Source organism: Elephas maximus, chromosome X, assembly GCF_024166365.1.
Source record: "Elephas maximus indicus isolate mEleMax1 chromosome X, mEleMax1 primary haplotype, whole genome shotgun sequence".
In the NCBI taxonomy this organism is placed as follows: domain Eukaryota; kingdom Metazoa; phylum Chordata; class Mammalia; order Proboscidea; family Elephantidae; genus Elephas; species Elephas maximus.
Window position 1 is genome coordinate 55,982,288 of NC_064846.1, and position 20,929 is coordinate 56,003,216.

General features: G+C 41.7%; 3 protein-coding genes across 5 annotated transcripts in view; 1 reads left to right on the forward strand and 2 right to left on the reverse strand.

The window, feature by feature from the left end:
• LOC126069623 (protein BHLHb9-like) overlaps positions 1–20,929 on the reverse strand; it is a 283,683-nt gene that overhangs the window by 262,303 nt on the left and 451 nt on the right. The window lies entirely within an intron of this gene.
• Positions 1–20,929, forward strand: part of LOC126069639 (protein BHLHb9-like) — a 241,386-nt gene that overhangs the window by 122,295 nt on the left and 98,162 nt on the right. The gene's annotated exons all lie outside the window — the stretch shown is intronic.
• The window catches only part of LOC126069641 (protein BHLHb9-like), a 53,680-nt gene that overhangs the window by 32,269 nt on the left and 482 nt on the right, over positions 1–20,929 (reverse strand). The window contains exons 2-5 of one of the 2 annotated variants that reach the window (XR_007515989.1): positions 19,699–19,818; positions 15,273–15,342; positions 14,793–14,857; positions 14,391–14,469 (exon numbers count right to left, since the gene is read on the reverse strand). The gene's annotated coding sequence lies outside the window, so the exon portion shown is untranslated. The remainder of the gene's footprint in view (positions 1–14,390; positions 14,470–14,792; positions 14,858–15,272; positions 15,343–19,698; positions 19,819–20,929) is intronic. The other variant, XM_049873246.1, reaches the window with a different exon arrangement.

Consider the following 20,929-nt stretch of genomic DNA (forward strand, 5'->3'; position numbering starts at 1 on the left):
GAGGTACTAGTGTTCTTCAGAAAATATTTTGGGAAACACTGTTCGACTAAATTTCTTCTACCAGGTACTTTTGATTACTGGGAGCCCCTGGGTGGCGCAAAGCGCTTGCTGCTAACTGAAGGGTTGACAGTTCGAGTCCACCCAGAGGTACCTTGGAAGAAGGTTTGGTAATCTACTTCTGAAAAATCAGCTGCCGAAAACCTTATGGAGCACAGTTCCACTCTGATACACCTGGGGTTACCATGAGTAGGAATTGAATCCACTGCAATTGGTACCTTTGTTTACTAAGAACAATGCAATGTATGTTCGGTAATAATTATCATCTATTTTTGTTCTCATTAAGAAATTACTTCTCATATGTTAGTTAACTCATTTTATCTTACTTTAGTCAGTATCCAGAATACGTAGAACACTCTTACAACTCAACAATAAAATGACAACCAAATTTTAAAAATGGGCAAAAGACTTGGGTGGACATTTCCTCAAAGGAGATATACTAATGGCCAACTAGCACATGAAAAGTTACTCAACGTCATTTGTCATTAACCGAATGAAACCCGTTATTATGAGTTGAATTCCAACTCCTAGTAACCCCTACAGGGCAGAGTAAACTGCTAAGGTTGTAAATTTTTACAGAAGCAGACTGCCACATCTTTTTCCTGCAGAGCAGCAGGTGGGTTCGAACCACCCACCTTTTGGTTAGCAGCCCAGCTCTTAACTTCTGTGCTACCAGGGCTCCTTAAGTAAATATACAGAAACCGAAGATTATTAGTGGTTACCAGGGGCCAAAGGAGGGGGAAAAGAGGAGTTTTTGCTTAGGGAGCAGTGAGTTTATGTTAATAGTGTTAGAATAATTTGTGAAGAGATAGGGAGAATGGTTGCACAACTTGAAGAATGTAATTAGTGTCACTGAGTTGTACATGTAGAAATTGCTGAATTAGCATATGCTTGGGAACCCTGGTGGCAGTAGTGGGTAAGAGCTACATCTGCTAACCAAAAGGCTGGCAGTTCAAATTTACCAGGGGCTTCTTGGAAACTGTGGGGCAGTTCTGCTCTGTCCCATAGGGTCTATATGAGTTGGAATAGACTCGATGGCAGCGGGTTTTGTTTGTTTGTTTTGGCATATGCTTTGTTGTATATAGTTCCACCGCAATAAAGAAAAGTATGTTCCATAATATCATCTTGTTAAGTTCTGAATTTCCTTTTCCTTTAGTTTTAGTGCCGTTCAACTTCTGCTCTTCAGGATCTTATAGTCTTTAGTAATTGGGTGAAACAAGTTTAGAAACACAGACATGCATAATGTCGCAAGTTTACAAATTTGGTAAACATTCCTACTGATTTTTCTACATACTACATACAAATACATGTGTGGAGGACAACTTTAATAGCTCAAGGAAGAATAAGGTCATAAATGGGTTTTGAAAATTATTTAGAAGGGTAAATAACTTCTAAGCAGAGAGTATTGCTTAAATAAGAAACTACTGTATTGTTCACTCACCTAGTAAGTAACCCTTGCTTGGTAGGTGAGAATTTCTCTAATGTTGCAAGTTTTAATCCTGAAGATTCTTTGTCTTTTTTATTTCAAATTGAAATATTTTCCACTTGATAGCACAAGTCACAAAACAATGCTCATTGTGCAAATTATCAATGCTTTTAAATATGTAGCAGTTAATGTAACATATCCATTTCTAAGCTTGGTAAGATTTCCTTAAAGAAAGGATTGTGTTTCTCTCCTGGGAAAACCAGTTCATCTTGAGGATGTCAGGATGATTTTTCATTCAACTGAAGCAGACACAAAAGTGAATGTGATAGCTTTCCTAAATCTTAGATACAATGGCAAAAGATTGCTTTATTAACATCTTCTTCACTCAAATTCACACATCAATTATATTCATACCTGGAAAAATCTCATTCCTTTTAATGGCTGCGCAGTGTTTCACTGTATTGGTATATTAAAAGTTGGTTGATGATAAGTGGGTCTCACATGGTTTGGAAATGAGTGCAATGGGTAGAAGAATTGCGCGTCTGCCCCCCACCCCCGCCCACCCCAAATGCCAACGTTGCTCCAGTGGAAAAATATTCGAAGTTTTGGGTTCTTAACAAAATTTCACAATCAGCAACCTCACTTCCATGAAGCTCCATGAATGTCAGTTTCCCTCCAGAAAGATTGTGGCAATTTAGACTCCCACGCACAGTGTACCACAGTACCTATTTGCCCACACTCTCACCAAGTGTTATCATTTTTAAACGCAACATGACAAACATGTACACATGTGCAATAAAGTACAGAGAATTATTTTACAGACTCCAATGAACCCATCACCCATATTTACGACCTGCTGGTATTTAGCGCCCTTTGTGGTCCTCACACTACTTGCATCAGAATGATGTAGTAGAGGGACAAGAGACATGCTGAGGATGAGCAGAGCACTGAGCTGTTACTGACAATGATAGTATTGGGGTTTGCCAGTCAAGCTTCAAGAAGGAGGTGTCATTTGAGCTGAGAAAGGATGAGTAGGGACTTTGTAGGCAAAGAACAGCCGCCAGGTGGCATTCCAGATTTGATCCGTGATACAATTTTTTTTACAGAGGTGAGAATGTGCACAGGTGTAATTGGTAGTTAAGATTGATAATCCAGTGTTGCTGAAGTGTAGACTACGGGCAAGGAAGAGGGGAGAAATGATTGAGAGATAGACCAGTCAAGTTTCCAAGGACTGTAAATGCTCTGGTCATGGAATCAAGATGTTACCCTAAAGGTCTGTTGTTGTCAAACCCGGCACAGCATCAAAACCCCTGTGTTTCTTGTTGCTTGTTTGCCTGTTTGTTTAGTTAGTTTTGGTGCTGGGACTGGGGAAGGGGAGCAAATGTCAAGATCTGAGCTGGGATCTTCCAGGGTAACTTCTTAGCCTATCATTAGTCCTAGATGGTCCAAACCTATAGTTTGTCTTAAAATGATTAACTGCCTCTTTCAAACTTAGGATCCATATATGAGAGGATTTATGAGCTTTATCTGAGGTCTCCACAGACCTGTTCTGAAGATGTCCACCATTAGCACTAGAAAGTTTTCACTCACCCTGTAAAATACAAATCCTTAGCCAAATCCTTAATCTCAGAATCTAGGGGATCAGGGGTATACAAGACCTGAGTCCAACAGAATTAGTTTTCATGAATGCCACCCTATAACTACCACCCTGATCCAGATAGAGAACATTACCAGCACCCCAGAGGACTCCATATTACCATCACTGCCCCTATGCAAAGCTCATTACTATTCTGATTGCTAATACCATAGATTAGTTTTGCCTGTTTTTGATCTTCACAGAAATGGAATCATACAGTATAAACTGGCTTCTTTATGTCTGTCAAGTCATCAAGTTTAGCAATAGTTTGTTCATTTTTTTATTGCTTTATATAGTATTCATTCTTTGACTTTATCAAAGTTAATTTGTGTATTCTTGTTGGTAGACTGGTTGTTTTCAGTCTTGGGCTATTATGAATAACACAACTATGAACATTTTATACATATTTTTTGGTGCAATTACAAATGGATTGTAGATTATTATCTAGCGAAAACCCCTTTCTCTCCTTCCCTCCCTACCCACTCTCATAACCATCAAAGAATATTCTCTGTTTTAACTATTTCTCGAGTTCTTATAATAGTGGTCTTATACAATATTTGTCCTTTTGCAGCTGACTGATTTTGCTCAGCATAATGCCTTCTAGATTCCTCCGTGTTATGAAATGTTTCACAGATTCATCATTGTTCTTTATCAATGTGCAATATTCCATTGTGTGAATATACCATAATTTATTTATCCATTCATCCGTTGAAAGGCACCTTGGTTGCTTCCATCTTTTTGCTAGTGTAAACAGTGCTGCAATGAACACAAAGGTGCATATATCTGTTTGTGTAAAGGCTCTTATTTCTCTAGGATATATTCCAAGGAGTGGGACTGCTGAATCATAAGGTAGCTCTATTTCTCGTTTTTTAAGGAAGCACCAAATCAATTTCCAGAAAGTGGCTGTACCATTTTACATTCCCACCAGCAGTGTATAAGTGTTCCAGTCTCTCCGCAACCTCTCCAACATTTATTATTTTGTGTTTTGTGGATTAATGCCAGCCTTGTTGGAGTGAGATGGAATCTCATTATACTTTTGATTTGTATTTCTCTAATGGCTAATGATCGTGAGCATTTCCTAATGTATCTGTTAGCTACCTGAATGTCTTCTTTAGTGAAGTGTCTGTTCATATTCTCTGCCCATTTTTTAATTGGGTTATGTGTCTTCTTGTAGTTGAGTTTTTGCGGTATCATGTAGATTTTAGAGGACACTGAATGGAAATGTCATAGCTAAAAACTTTTTCCCTCTCTGTATGTAATCTATTTTCTCTTTTGGTGGAGTCTTTGGATGAGCATAGGTGTTTGATTTTTAGGGGCTCCCAGTTATCTAGTTTTTCTTCTACATTCTTTATAATGTTTTGTGTACTGTTTATGCCATGTATTAGGGCTCCTAACATTGTCCCTATTTTTTCTTCCATGATCTTTATCGTTTCAGATTTTATATTTAGACCTTTGATCCATTTTGAATTAGTTTTTGTGCATGGTGTGAGGTATGGGTCTTGTTTCATTATTTTGCAGTTGGATATCCAGTTATGCCAGCACCATTTGTTAAGGAGACTGTCTTTTTCCCATTTAACTGACATCGAGACTTTCTCAAATATTAACTGATCATATGTGGATGGATTTATATCTGGATTCTCAGTTCTGTTCCATTGGACTATGTAGCTGTTGTTGTACCAGTACCAGGCTGTTTTGACTACTGTGGCAGTATAATAGGTTCTAAAATCAGGTAAAGTAAGGCCTCCCACTTTGTTTTTCTTTTTCAGTAATGCCTTATTTATCCAGGGCCTCTTGCCCTTTCATATGAAGCTGGTGATTTGTTTCTCCATCTCATTAAAAAATGTCGTTGGAATTTGGATCGGAACTGCATTGTGTCTACAGATCGCTTTCGGTAGAATAGATATTTTTACAATGTTAAGTCTTCCTATCTGTGAGCAAGGTGTATTTTTCCACTTATGTGGTCTCTCTTGGTTTCTTGCAGTGGTGTCTTGTAGTTTCTATGTATAGGTCTTTTACGTCTCTGGTAAGATTTATTCCTAAGTATTTTATCTTCTTGGGGCTACTGTAAATGGTATTGAATTGGTGATTTCCTCTTCCATGTTCTTTTTGTGAGTGTAGAGAAATCCAACTGATTTTTTATGTCTGTCTTGTGCCCTGATACTCTGGTGAACTCTTCTATTAGTGTCAGTAGTTTCTTGAGGATTCTTTAGGGTTTTCTGTGTATAAGATCATGTGATCTGCAGATAGAGATACTTTTAATTCTTCCTTACCAATCTGGATGCCCTGTATTTCTTTATCTAGACTAATAGCTCTGGCTAGGACCTCCAGCAATGTTGAATAAGAGTGGTGATAAAGGGCTTCCTTGTCTGGTTCCTGCCCTCAAGGGGAATGCTCTCAGACTCTCTCCATTTAGAATGATGTTGGCTGTTGGCTTTGTATAAATGCCCTTTATTATGTTGAGGAATTTTCCTTCTATTCCTATTTGGCTGAGAGTTTTTATCATGAATGGGTGTTGAACTTTGTCAAATGCCTTTTCTGCATCGATTGATAAAATCATGCAGTTCTTGTTTTTGTTTTATTTACATTTATGATGGATTACATTAATTGTTTTTCTAAGGTTGAACCATTCCTGCATACCTGGTATGAATCCCATTTGTTCATGGTGAATTTTTTAATGTATTTTGTTGAATTCTATTGGCTAGAATTTTGTTGAGGATTTTTGCATCTAAGTTCATGAGGGCTGTATGTCTGCGATTTTCTTTTTTTGTGGTGTCTTTACCTGGTTTTGGTATCAGGAATATACTGGCTTCATAGAATGAGTTTGGGAGTATTCCGTCCTTTTCTATGTTCTGAAATACCTTCACTAGTAGTGGTATTAATTCTTGTCTGAAAGTTTGGTAGAACTCTGCAGTGAAGACATCCAGGCCAAGGCTTTTTTTTTTTGGGAGTTTTTTGATTACCTTTTCAATCTCTTCTTTTGTTATGGGTCTATTCCGTTGTTCTACCTCTGTTTGTGTTAGTTTAGGTAGGTAGTTTGATTCTAGAAATTCATCCATTTCCTCTAGGTTTTCAAATTTGTCAGAGTGCAATTTTTCATAGTAATCTGCTATGATTCTTTTCATTTCAGTTGGGTCTGTTGTAATATCACCCATCTCATTTCTTATTTGGGTTATTTGCATCCTCTCCTGTTTTTCTTTTGTTAGTTTGGCCAATGGTTTATCAATTTTGTTAATTTTTTCAAAGAACCAGCTTTTGGTCTTGTTAACTCTTTCAATTGATTTTCTGCTTTTTATTTCATTTAGTTCGGCTCTTATTTTTATTATTTGTTTTTTTCTACCACCTGAAGGTTTCCTTTGTTGCTCTCTTTCTATTTGTTCAAGTTATAGAGATAATTCTTTGATTTTGGCCTTTTCTTCTTTTTGGATGTGTGCAGTTATGGTTATAAATGACCTCTGAGCACTGCTTTCCCTGTGTCCCAAAGGTTCTGATAAGAAGTGTTTTCATCCTCTTTGGATTCTATGAATTTCTTTATTCCACCCTTACTGTCTTCCATAACCCAGTCATTTTTGAGCAGGGTATCGTTCAGCTTCCAAGTGTTTGATTTCTTTTTCCTGCATTTTCTGTTACTGATTTCCACTTTTATGGCCTTATGTTCAGAGAAGATGCTTTGTAATATTTTAATGTTTTGGATTCTGCTAAGGCTTGCTTTAAGACCTAATATGTGGTCTATTCTAGAGAATGTTCCATGTGCACTAGAAAAGAAAGCATACTTGGCTGCTGTTGGGTGGAGAGTTCTGTGTGTGTCTATAAAGTCAAGTTGGTTGATTGTGGCATTTAGATCTTCTGTATCTTTATTGAGCTTCTTTCTGGATGCCCTGTCCTTCACCAAAAGTACTGTGTTGGGTGCATAAATATTTAATACGTTTATGTCCTCCTGATATATTGTCCCTTTAATCATTATATAGTGTCCTTCCTTATCCTTTGTGGTGGATTTAACTTTAAAGTCTATTTTGTCAGAAATTAATATTGCCACTCCTGCTCTTTTTTGATTGTTGTTTGCTTCATGTATTTGTTTCCATCCCTTCTTTTTTTTGAGTTTTAGTTTTTTTGTGTCTCTAAGTCTATGGTGTGTCTCTTGTAGGCAGCACATAGATGGATCATGTTTTTTATCCATTCTGCCACTCTCTGTCTCTTTATCGGTACATTTAGTCCATTAACATTCAGCATAATTATGGAAAGGTACAAATTTAGTGCTGTCATTTTGATGTCTTTTTTTTGTGTGTTGCTGACAGTTTCGTTTTCCCACTGAATTGTATGTGCTGAGTAGTTTATCTTTATATATTGTCTTTTCTTCTTCGTTTTTGTTTCTGCTGAGTCTCTATTTTTTCTTGTATTTTATTTTGATGAGTAGGATAGTTAGTCTCCTTTGTGGTTACCTTAATGTTTTCCCCTATTTTTCTAAGTTTCAACCTAACTTTTATTTCTTTATATCGCCTTGTCTTCCTCTCCATATGAAAGATCTATGACTACATTTCTCAGTCCCTCTTTATTATTTTAATGTTGTCTTCTTTTACATAATAACATCCCTGTTTCCCTGTTTTGAGCATTTTTTTATCTTGATTTATGTGATTTCCCTGTCTGAGGTAACATCTAATTGCTTTGTCCAGTGTTCTAGTCTTGGGTAGATACCTGAAATTACTGATTTTCTAACCAAAGAACTTCCTTTAGTGTTTCTTGTCATTTTGGTTTGGTTTTTACGAATTACGTAAACTTCTGTTTATCTGGAAATGTTCTAATTTTGCCTTCATAGGTGAGAGACAGTTTTGCTGGATATATGATTCTTGGCTGGCAATTTTTTTTCTTCAATGCTTTATACAAGTCATCCCATTGCCTTGTTCCTTGCAGCGTTTCTGCCGAGTAGTCTGAGTTTATTCTTATTGACTCTCCTTCGTAGGTGACTTTTCATTTATCCCTAGCCGCTCTTAAAATTCTCTCTTTATCTTTGGTTTTGGCAAGTTTGATAATAATATGTCTTGGTGATTTGCTTTTAAAATCTACCTTATGTGGAGTTCGATGAGCATCTTGGATTGATATCTTCTCATCTTTCATGATATCAGGGAAGTTTTCTGCCAACAATCTTTAACAATTCTCTTTGTATTTTCTGTTATCCCTCCCTGTTCTGGTACTCCAATCACTAGTAGGTTTTTTCTCTTGCTAGAGTCCCACATAATTCTTAAGGTTTCTTCATTTTTTAAAAGTCTTTTATCTGATTTTTCTTCAAATATATTGGTGCTAAGTACTTTATCTTCAATGTCACCAATTCTGCCTTCCACTTGCTCGATTCTGCTCCTCTGACTTTCTATCGACTTGTCTAATTCTGTAATTTTATTGTTAATCTTCTGAATTTCTGATTGCTGTCTATGGATTCTTGCAGCTTATTAAATTTTTCCTTATGTTCTTGAATAACCTTTTTTATTTCTTCAACTGTTTTATCTGTGTGTTCCTTGGCTTATTCTGCATATTGCCTGATCTCCTTCCTGATGTCTTGAAAGAGTTCTGTGTATTAATCTTTTGAATTCTACATCCAGTAATTCCAGGAAGTTACCTTCATCCATAAGATCCTTTGATTCTCTGTTTTGAGAGCTTGTTGAAGTGATCATGGTCTGTTTCTTTATGTGGTTTGATATTGACTGTTGTCTCTGAGACCTCTATAAGTTATTGTATTATTTTATTTTATGTTTGCTCACTGTATCATAGCTTCTTGCTTTGTTTTGTTTTGATATGCCCATATGGGTTGCTTGAGTGAGCTAGCTTGATTATTTTTGCCTTTGGAGTTCTCACCTGTCCTGTCACCAGATGGCTACAGCTGTTATCACATATACGAGCTTATGAGTCCATTCACTTTTCTTGTGTGAATTCAGCTCAGGTAACTGGTCATAAAGTCTCTGGTACAAGCTCAGTCCTACAGCCTTAGGGGGTCATGGGTGTTTGGTGTAGGTACCGGTATCTGGTTGCAGCAACGAGTCACGCTCTGAACAAGGCAGGGTGCTGACAACCACCCCCTGAGTGTCTCTGAGGAAAGCATCCTTGTTCCCTAGAGCATACAGGTAGGTGGGTTCTGCAGATGGACCACGGGCACCCAATGCTTTTGGTTGTAAGGACTGGGAGGTACCAGTTATCCCTGGACCCCTTTTGCGAGTGGCTAGGTGACCTGAGTGGAACCACCAGTCCTTAGGCCCCTGATGTGGGTAGGCGAGGACCCTGTTTAACAGGCAAAGGGGTGTCAAATATCAAAAACTCGCCTCTCCGCCGCACAGCTTAAACAGTTGTAGTCTGCCAGCAAAGGTCTATTCTCCTGAAATAGGCCCACACAGGTCCATGCAGGGGGAAAGGTATTCAAAGTCCATGGACTGTTTATGCCTGGACAGGAGCTGCTTCTGTCCTGAGCTCCCCAGATGAGTGGAGCTGGCAAATTATCTTTTCCCCCTGTTGTGAATTTATTCCTTCTCCAAGTCCAGGAGCATGGCTCAGGGCACTCAGATGGGCCTATCTTAGGCCCAGGGAAATCAATAGCTGCTGATGCCGGCTTGTGGGTGGGGGAGCAGTAAAACATATGCAAGTACTTAGCTTTTCCCAGAATACCATTCTTCCCTGGGTCCGGAAGTGTGAGTAGGCTGTGTGGCTGGCTGTCTAAGTCAGGGACTACCTGTATGTCAATATGTGTATATAGGTATGTATGTATAGTATGTATATTGGAAACCCTGGTGGCATAGTGGTTAAGAGCTACGGCTGCTAACCAAAAGGTCGGCAGTTCGAACTCACCAGCTGCTCCTTGGAAACACTACGGGTCAGTTCTACTCTGTCCTATAGGGTTGCTATGAGTTGGAATCAACTCGACGGCAGTGGGTTAGTATGTATATTACATATATGGATAAGTATATTAAGAAAGTAATACATCAAAATACAAATAGCAGTCACCTCCAGGTGATGGGATTATGGGTGATTTTAATTGCTTTTCCTATTTCTGTTTTGGTGAACATAATTTATTTTGATAATCAAAAGGGGTCTCATGAAAATGATTTTCTAATAGAATTGGCTTTGAATCTCTTTGATTCTCTCTTTCATTCTGTATATGGGTGAGGACTGGCCCTATGAGAAGACATAGCCTCCACTCCAACCAGACACTGAGGCCCTTCTATCATTTATAACCTGCCTTTATTTTAGGAAAATTCATTCATTTTGCACTATTCACTAGTCCAGCCACCTGGACTTTATCATGCACAGATCATTCACCCCGCTCCAAAAGAACTGCAGAGATACACTTATCCATCTAATGTTACCTCCTCTGACACCGAAGAGTTGCTTCTCCATATCCCTGTATCTTCCCACATGCTGGCAGCAGATGCTGCGACAGGACGGGCCGAATGAGAAATACCACTTCTGAAGTTGAATAAAACTAGTGGGAGCATGAGTGTTGATGGCAAGGGGCTACAGAGGGAGGTAGGAGGTATGACCATCACCACATGCTGTCGCGCTTCCTGTGTCTCTGTATCTGTGGGTGTCACGAGGCTGACACCCCTAGGAGCCATGTCCACACTCCTCTTCTTTTCCTACCACTTTCTTTTCTAGCACCAACACTATCCATTGCGAATAAGTCAGACTCTTGTACAACCTGCACCAAATATGTCTTACCAGATTTCTTTCATGACTCTAAGGTCCCTCGTTGCAGTCTGTTTTATAAGTCAAGGATAACTGCTGTTACTTGATAAGGTTAAACGATTAAGGCAGTATAGAAAGAGCACTCGGTTTGGTGATAGACAGATTGGGTTCGAACCTAGGCTTCAGCAGCTCCAAACTGAAAGGCTTTGGGTAAGTTCCTGAGAGGCCACATCTGTAAAAGTGGAGTAAAAAAGCCCTCCCTGAAGAACTACTAATAGGGGTATCCATTATACCTAAGATGCACTGATGGCAAGTGGTTAAGCACTTGGCTGCTAATAGAAAGCTTGGTGGTTTGAACCCACTGGATGCCCTGCTGGACAAAGATGCGGCATTCAGTTACCGTAAAGACTACAGCCTTGATAACCGTATGGGGCAGTTCTACTCTGTCCTGTAGGCCCACTATGAGTCAGAATCAACACGATTGCAACAAGTTATTATACTTACACTTGAAAGAACCGTCACAGTCACCAAATGGGATAATGGACTTTAAAGCACTTAGTAGGCACTCAAGCTGGCTTTTATTATCCTAAGAATCTATTACACCCATTACCCTACATCACAGAGCAGAACTCTAAGGGTCAGGGAAAGGAATCAGCACGCGCTGCGGCTCAGACAAATTCAGTAACTTGTTCAAGGTCACACAGCTAGTGAGTGGAAGAGCAGGTATCCAGCCCAGGTCTCTCTGCCCCCAAATCGCAGGCTCTTCCCACAACAACTTACTGCCTTTACTTACGTGTGCTCAGCCCAGAACAAAGGAAAAATTGACAGCCAACCTCAATGATTCAGGCCTAAACATGTAGGTGGCTGTGAAAAAAAGTCAGCCCTCTATTGTTTTTTAATAGTGCTTTAAGTGAAACTTTACAATTCAGGTTAGTTTCTCACACAAAAATTTATATACATGTTGTTATGTGACCCCAGTTGCTCTCCCTGTAATACAACACACTCCCCCTTTCCACCCTGATTTCCCGTGTCCATTCAACCAGCTCCTGTCCCTTTTTGCCTTCTCATCTCACCTCCGGACAGGAGCTGCCCATTGAGTCTCATGTATCTACCTGAGCTAAGAAGCACCGTCTTCACGAAGTCAGCCCTGTATTATTGGGCTGTGTACCAGAATGAGTCTGCTTTCGCGCAGACCTACGGACATTCCAATGGACAGCAGAGTTTACGGGTGAAGGCCTAAATGAAGCAACCACAGTGAGATCTAGGGTGATTTCCCCACATTACATTGTGGATTCAAACAAAGGTTCTCAAACTTCAGCATGCATCAGAAACACCTGCTGGGCCCCAGCCCCCAAACTTCTCACTCTGGAGGTCTCATGTAGCAGCAGCTAATTTGCCTTTCTAGCAAGCCCCCACGTGATCCTGATGCTGTTGGTATGGTAACCACACATTGAGAACAACTGGATTTAAAATGCTTCATAACATTCCCAAGTCTCATCTGTGTCCCATCTTTCCAAAATTCCAGGGAGCGACCAGCACACACAAAAGTACCACAAAACCAGTGCCCAGCCCAGAAAACAGCTTTGAGTTTGGTGCCCCTGAGGGTCTCCTTCCTGCCCAGGGCTCCTCTTCCATGTGACCGTCACTTTCATTCTCTGCCCTCATCCCTGTCCCTATACCAAGCAGGTCACCAGCCTCCACCCCCTTTGCTCATGGAACATTTGTTAACGCACAGTCTACAGCCTGGCTGCTTTCCAGAATCCTGAGCCGCTTGAGAGGATTATCATAGTAGAGAGAGGGGAGAGTGCCCGGGAAGGCAGAAAGACAGGAGGCAAATTTCTACTTCTGAGACCTCAGCCGGCCTCAGGGAGACAGCACCTCAGGGGATTGGCTTCTTGGTGCACGTAGGGGGTGTGGACCCCAGGCACTAGGGCTCCCGGCCTGGGCAGAGATGCCACTCCTACCCATGCCCCACCGACTCTAGAGCACAGAGATGCCCACCTCAAGGGACCCTGTGGACGTGGACAACGAGGGTAGCAGTGGCTAACATGATGGTTTGAAGGCCTCACAGAAGCCCCCCAATTCTTGGATAACTCGCAGGAAGAGGAGAGGCCCTCTGATAGTGAATGAGATTGAACTTTGCTTCACCTCAGTGGGATGGAGGGAAGATGCAGGATTAAGCTGTCACTGCTCGGTAAACCAGTCCTGAGATACACACTACACAGAAGACACAGCAGGTAAAGGCACACTCTTTATTAGAAGTTAGGGCTTTGGAACAAGCCCCAGGCAAAAGTGGATATTGGTAAACTGGGTGGAATCTCATGGGGGAATCAAAGGCTTCCTTTTGTTCAGACTGGAGGCCGACCTAACCTACCACCTGGGCTCCCTCCTGGTTCCCTCCTTGCCTTGCAGCAGCTGCCTTGGGGGAGCAGAGAGCCTGCAGAGAACACACCACTTGGAAGAGAAGGGGTCCAGGAGCATTCCCAAGAGGGCTTGCCCCAGTCTAGTTCTCTTACTCCAATTACTTCTCTCAGAGAACCAGCATCTCATAGCATTGTGGCCCCATTGTGTGCCCTTGGAATCCAATTTGTCTTTCATCCACTCTTGAAAGGAGGCTGGGATGGGGCAGCCCAAGGCCGAGGGATCAAATTGGTAGCCAACACTCCCCTAGACCAGTGGCCTTTCAGCCAGGCTGGTGGGCAACCGGGAACATAAGTGTCCCTCTCAAGGGAGGAAATCAGCAGAGTATCAGAGAAGGCCTTGGTGATCCTTACTACTGCTCATTTTTCTCACTTGGGATCAGTGAGATGAACAGCTCAGACAAGTCCTTTCATGAAAGTCTCTTTGATGTTGCCCCCAGAACCACGTAAGTGGATCTCAATGTTATTCGAATTGTATTTACCTGAAGACCACACTTCGTGCAAGGCAAGGGAGACACCCCTCATCCACTCTGCACCTGAAATTAGGCTCTCTCCTGTCATCTAACCAAATGCCCCAAATCTTGTTATAATGTGTGCACCAGATAATAACAGCTAATTGTAACTCCGAACACATACTAGGCAATCAGTAACTATTTGTTCAATGACTTAATGAATGAAATTCAGTGACTTTGCTATAACCCGTAAAATTTCACACTACCCTCCCACACCCCCTTGAACTCTGCTAGGTCAATCCCCTTTCCCCAACAGAAGGATTGATGTCATAAAAAGATGGTCTTCTGCCACTCCGAGGCCACCACAGCTACCACTGAAGATGGACCTGAGTTGCAAGAATGAAACGGGGCTCTGAGTCTCTTCCCACTGTACTGCTCTATGCACAAAGTCACATAGAGAGACATGAAAGAAAGAGCAGAGACTGACTGTGTGGTACAAATCGATCAGTAGAAAACCTGCGTCCTCATTTTATCCCTTCCACACTCTCACTACTCCCAAACAATACCCTGCCCAGGCCCTGCACACTCTTTCCTCTGCATCAAACAGGAGCACGGACCGTGGGAAAGCTTGCTGAGATGAGAGCAAGAGAGGCTAAGGAGCACCCAGCCCTTCTGACCCCATGCTGGTGTACACCACTCCCCTACAGGTCTACCCAGGCAGGCCTCGTTCTCACGCCAACCTGCACTGATCCGGTGCGATTCTCTCCTCCTTCCTTGCTTCCAAAGTAGACAAGCTCTACAGCAGATCCACTGGCAGATCTATGGGCAAAAAACACGAGGGTGGTCTCTCAATCCAAAGAACATCTGCCTTTCCAAATCTACAGCACTGGTTACGCAACATAGCCGACGTCCTTGGACCCTCTTGGCATCACTTCCTTCCCCATTTCCCACCCCAGTATCTACCAATTACTCTATAGGCATGATCCTGGCTCACCCACCCCCATTTCCTGTACACAAATGGCGAGGGCAGAGGTGTCTGGAAAGCTGGAAGTCAATGGTCCAAGATGTGATCTGGTCTCACCCAACTGCCAACAGGCAATCCCCACACCCACAGTCAACAGGGTACTCATGTTCATACCCACCTTGGATCCAAGTTAATAGTTCATCTTCTTTCTTCACTTCCAAGAGAACGGCTCCCTACAGACATCTATAGGAAAGGGACAGAGCTATTGATAGACAGAAAGACAGGGCAGAAAAAGGAAAAAAGAGGGGGACTAGCAGATGGCCGAACACCCATGACAAGGGTTATAACATTAAAAAAAATATTCAAGGCCATGTTAAATGCCTACCACCTGTCTGGGTCTCCTCCAGTGATTCCCCAGCCAACTCCCCACCAGACACAGAGCCTGTCTGAATACCCCTCCCCCTAACTCTGAAGTCAGCCATGTCCCAGGAGAGGGCACACCTCTTTCTTTGACAAAAGCATGAGGTGCAGGAGTGGCATGGGCAACTATATTTAGGAAGCATGCAGAGAAGATAGTGGGAACTATTATTTCAATAATAGCATTATGTGCCCCCTCACCTTCCCCATGTGCTTCATACTTAGATCCTACCTCACTTACCTATGTGAGCCTGCCCTCAGCGGAGGTCCTCAGGAGATGTCCACCTCCCTACCAAAGGAGAGTCCTCCTCCTGGAGAATCAATACATAAAAAGCACTTGACACATCATAAATTTTAGCCGTTTTTATGTATTCTTATTGGCCATTAGTATTCTTACAGCCATGAAAATATATGATACAGGCTGATGTTTATTCACCATCAATGAAATTTGAGGTATTCTATAGGGTAGCTATGAGTTGGAATCTACTTGTTGGCAATGGGGTTTTATTTATTTATTTATTTTTGGGGTGAGTGAGACAAGAAGTTTACAAAACTGAATGTAAGGTGGCATCTTATTTTTGTACATAAAAATATAAATACATGCACATATATAAATATATAAACATCTGCATAAGAAATCTTTTGGAAGAATATGATGCTGAAGAAAGCATTACTGGGGCTTATTTGTGGGTGGTATGTGTGGTGCGGTGAATTATAGCCATGTGCCGCATAATGTCAGTTCGGGCAATGTCCGACTACATATAGGTCCATGGTCCCATAAGATTATATAGCACCGGGAGGAGGAGTCTGTGGCCCTTCCTGGATTGGAAGGCTATTGGAATCAGCGAGTGGATCTGTTGGTACGCTCATGTGAGTTGGCCAGTGGGGTCCATGAAATGGGCAGATATGGGGGTGCTGCAGCAATACAGAGATGGGCTGAATCTAGACACATCCCTCTTGCACCCTCTGAGGCACAAAATGCCAATAAGGACTGCTCTGTCTGCCAGCATGAAAGACAGAGGTTGCAGATACCTATGGGGCAGATTTCCTGGGGGGAAGGCCCTGCACATAGCTGGCAAGTTGATTATATTGGACCAATGACACTGGTGGCACCAGGTGGCTACAAATGGGTCCTCACAGGAATAGATAGATACTTACTCTGGACTGGGTTTTGCATATCCTGTGACAGATACAACTCAGCTTTAGAATGAGGAACATCCCCAAGGTACAGGAAGGGAGACAAGATGTCAGGGGAGCCCCTTTCACACTGTAACAAGGCCCATTTTCTCCATCTTCTAAATCACACTGATTATTATCAAGATTTTAAATTTATGCCTAGTAAACTGACAAAAAAAAACATGGTAGCTGTTTTAGGCTGGTTCTCTAGAGAAGCAAAACCAGTAAACTGTATAAATATATATGTATATAGGTAGATTTATATCAAGAGAATGGCTCATGAAATTATAGAAGCTGGAACATCCCTGGTGGCATAGTGGTTAAGTGCTACAGCTGCTAACCTAAAGGGTTGGCAGTTCGAGTCCACCAGGTGCTCCTTGGAAATTCTATGGGGGCAGTTCTACTCTGTCCTATAGGGTCACTAGGAGTCGGAATCGACTCGACGGCACTGGGTTTGTTTTGGTTTGGTGGAATGTCCCAAGTCCATGGGTCAGGATAGAGGCTTCTCCTGATTCACATAGCTGCAGGGGTTGGTGAACCCAAGATTGGCAGGTCAGGCAGCAGGGCTATTGCTCACAGGCTGCAAAGATGGGTGAATCCCAAGATCAGCAGGGAAGACGGCAGGTAAGCTGCTAGCTCAAGTCCCAAGAAGTGGAGGTCAGATGAATAGGTGCCAGGTGCAGGATCCAGAGTAAGCACAAGCCCACGAACCTTGCCAGGAAGTCCACTTATATATTCAATGCAGGCCACACCCCCAAGGAAACGCCCTTTCAACTGATAGGCTACTCACAGCAGATCCCATCATGGAGGTGATCATATTATATCAAATCTCATCCTGGACGTGATCACATCATCATACGACTGCCAAGCTACATCATAACTGCCAAACCACTGAGAATCATGGCCCAGCCAAGGTGACACATAACCTTAATGATCACAGTACCTTGGTTTCTGTTATTGTGCTTTGCCCTGATTAACAGTAAGCTCTTACAACAGGAGGTAGTGTATACTGTGTAGCTGTATGGACTCAGGAGCCACACAGCCTTGTTCAAGTTTTGGCCTTGCAAATTGCTTTCTGTGCCTCAGTTCCACTATGATTAAAGTATGATTAAAGTCAGTTACAAAGCACGTTCTCATAGGCTGTTGTGAGGATTAAATGAGTAAGTATAACTTTGGCATATATAACAGTACTGGGCACAGAGGAAGTCAGCAATAAATACCAACCATTTTCAACATTATTTCTATTCTAAAATTGACTGTTAGTGTTTCTACTGCCACTTTTATTATTGTGTGGATTTATCTTCATAGACATGGACTGACTTTCATAATATGATGTTTGCTGGAAAAAAGCAGTTCAGAAATTTGTAAGTAATATCATCTCATTGCTGTCCTTAAGTATACAAGCGACATTTACATAATAAAATTTCTGAAAACAATATCTATATTCAACTTTTAATGATGCCTACCCATGAGTAGTAGACTTTTACAAGTTTCTAATTACTTTTTTCCTTTCTTGAATTTTCCACTTTTACCTATGTCAAACATGTCTTGGTTTTGGAAGTGAAAAAAATGGTGAGAACAAATAAATATCTCAGCTTGCTATGGGTCGGAATCAACTCGATGGCAACGGGTTTGGTTTTTGGTTTTCTACCCATAAATAGAAGGAGCCCTGGTGGTGCAGTGGTAAAGTGCTTGGCTGCTAACTGAAAGGTTGGTGGTTTGAACCCATCAGCCAATCTGCAGGAGAAAGATGATAGCCAATTAAAAAAGCACTGGGAAAAATGTTTGTAACTTATATCTCCTACAAATTGTTGCCTCACTTCTATACCAAAGTTTAAAATAGAAAAGCATAAAAACTAATTACCCATTCAAACCTTTGTAAGGAATATCAACAGCTAACAGAAAAAATGCAAATTGTCTTTAAACATATATAAAAAAAATTTTTTTTTTTAAAGAGGGTCAAATTTGCCTTTACTAACAGAGATGCAATTAAAACTACACTAAGATCTTTTTGGTGGTTTTAAGATAACGTTAGGAAGCCCAGGTGGCACGGTGGTTAAGTGCTCAGCTGCTAACCGAAAGGTTGGCAGTTTGAACCCACCAGGTGGTTCCATGGAAGGAAGACCTGGCAATCTGCTCGCATAAAGATTACAGCCTAGAAAACCTTATGGGACAGTTGTATTCTGTCACATAGGGTGACTATGAGTCGGAATCGACTCAATAGCAATGGGTTTAAAGATACGTTGAAGTCCTAACCTCCCGTACCTGTGAGCATGACCTTGTTGGGAAATAGGATCATTAAAGATATTATTAGTTAACATGAGGTCATACTAGAGTGGGTGGGCCCTAATCCAATATGACTCCTGTCCTTATAAAAAGAAGAGAAGGGACGCAGAGAGTCATAGAGGAAAGCGGCCACGTACAGTTGGAGGCAGACATTGCAGTGATGTACCTACAAACCAGAGAACACCAAGAATTGCCAGGAACCATTAGAAACTAGGAAGAGGCAAGGAAGGGCCTTCCCCTAGAGCCTTCAGAGAGAGCATGTCCCTGCCGACAAGCTGAATTCAGACTTCTAGTCTCTAGATCCGTGAGACAATAACACAAATGCTTTGTGCCTGGCTGCTAATCTACAAGTCGGGGGTTCAAACCTCCCCAGTGGCACTGCAGAAGAAAGGCCTGGGGATCTGCTTCCATAAAGATTACAGCCAAGAAAACCCTGTGGAGCAGCTCTACTCTGTAACACGTGGGATCACCATAAGTAGGAAGCAGTTCAACGGCAATGGGATGGTCCTCCTGCAAGTTAATCCTTGGTGCATATTTCCCTGAGCCTTGAAAGGTGATTTGCTACACACAGGGTTGAAAGCTAACACTGCATATGAGGGACAGACAACTGGATGAGAGATAGGAGATCTACCTAGGCCCCAGTGCCACACCTAACCCAGTAAGTCTAGGGAACCTTGGGTAAGGCACCTGGCCTCATCTGGCCTCACGTGCCCAAGGGGCGCAGAGTAGCCCTGCTCCTAACCAGCAACGCCTCAGGGACAGGGGAGTGGGATTCCCATCTGAAAAAGTGCTCTGAGCTCCTCAAAGGGAAAGTAATTCACCATGGAAGTCCAGGGAATGATTTTAACACCCAAGCCATCTACTGCATAGTAACAGTGATGATCACTGCCTTTTCATTTTTATAATTATTAACTTTTTGCTTTACTTACAGAAACATCCTCTGCTACACGGCAAAATCACTACTGAGGCATAGTTTCCACCCAGAGAGCTATGATTGCTGCCTAACATCAACCACCATGGGTTGCCATCATTCAACAAATGCCTGTTTCTTCTTCCTAACTGGACTGGTTAGCAGTACAGTCCTGGAGATGTGCTCTGTTCAACCCCTAGCTGTGTCACTTACAAACAGTGTGACTGAATACTTTACTTCACCTTGCAGTATCTCAATTGCCTCATCTTGAAAACTAGGATTATATAATACTCACCTATAGAAGAGGAAAAGATTTTAAAAAATAAATGGTCAGACTGCGGTGGGGAAAATGGTGGACCAGAAGGCGGGAGAGGAGAAGCCGGAGAATCTGCAACGAGCTGGAGCCACGGAGGACCTGAAGAAGAAACAGAAAAACTTGTGAAAACTAAGACTGTTTCTTCCAGTAATGGAGGGGAAAGCGCCAGTCACAGAGAGTTTTGGGAGGAAAAGTGTTACTGGACCGTTGCCTGAAAGTAAATTTAGATAAAATTAAATACAACTGGTTTTGTCATGGGCATTTGTTTTGTTTCAAGCCATAAAGGAGTTTTTGCATTGCTATCAGTAGATACAGATGCGTAGCTCTTTAAATGTAACCATTTTTTTGAAATTTTAGGTAAACGAATATTTGATATAGCTCACTTCACCTTAATGGGTCTTGTCTCCCCTCATTAGTCTTCAAAGAACACCATTTGCTACCAAAGTAAATCAATATAAAAATAAATGGTCAGGAATAATATTATTCTGAGAATTCTACTACAGAGAACATTGGGACACAGTGAAATGTGGGTTTATCCCTGCTTGCTGGTACATTTCCATCTATGCTCTCTGCTAGCTCTGCTATTATGCTAAAGTCAGAAGCATGGCGTTCACAGAAAGAAGGAGGCAAAGGCGGAAGGAGAAACCAACATTTGCTGAGGCCCACAGATGCCACAGGCTGTAGGGTTTTATTTTCAGACTTGTTCTCTCCAAATCCTCAAAGCAATGCTCTGGGGCAGGCATCATTAATTCCCTTACAGATGGGGAAATGGGCTCAGAGAGCGAAGTACGTTCTCATCTCTAGGGAGTTGTCAAATGGACACAGAGGCCAACTTGAAGGAGCTTCCACTGGCCACTTTGGGGACAAAACGAACATGAAAACAATGATAGCAATAGATGGTAAACCTTTGAGTAAAATAGGAATCTATGAGTTTTACTGACATAAATTAATACACACATGAATAGATAAGTATACGGATAGATGAGGGAGAAAGGGAAGCTGTACTCTACATTCGTAGGATAATTAGTAAATCTAGACAGAATTAGGAAAGCAACACTTGACAACTGTCATTGTTATAAGTGGTTCATGCAAGAATCAAATGGAGGCTCAGTCTGCACCAAATCCCACAGCAGTCATGGAGCCCTCTGGTACCCAGAGAGGACACTTAAACCCAGGGAAACAACAAGCCTCACTTGGTTCTTAATATCCC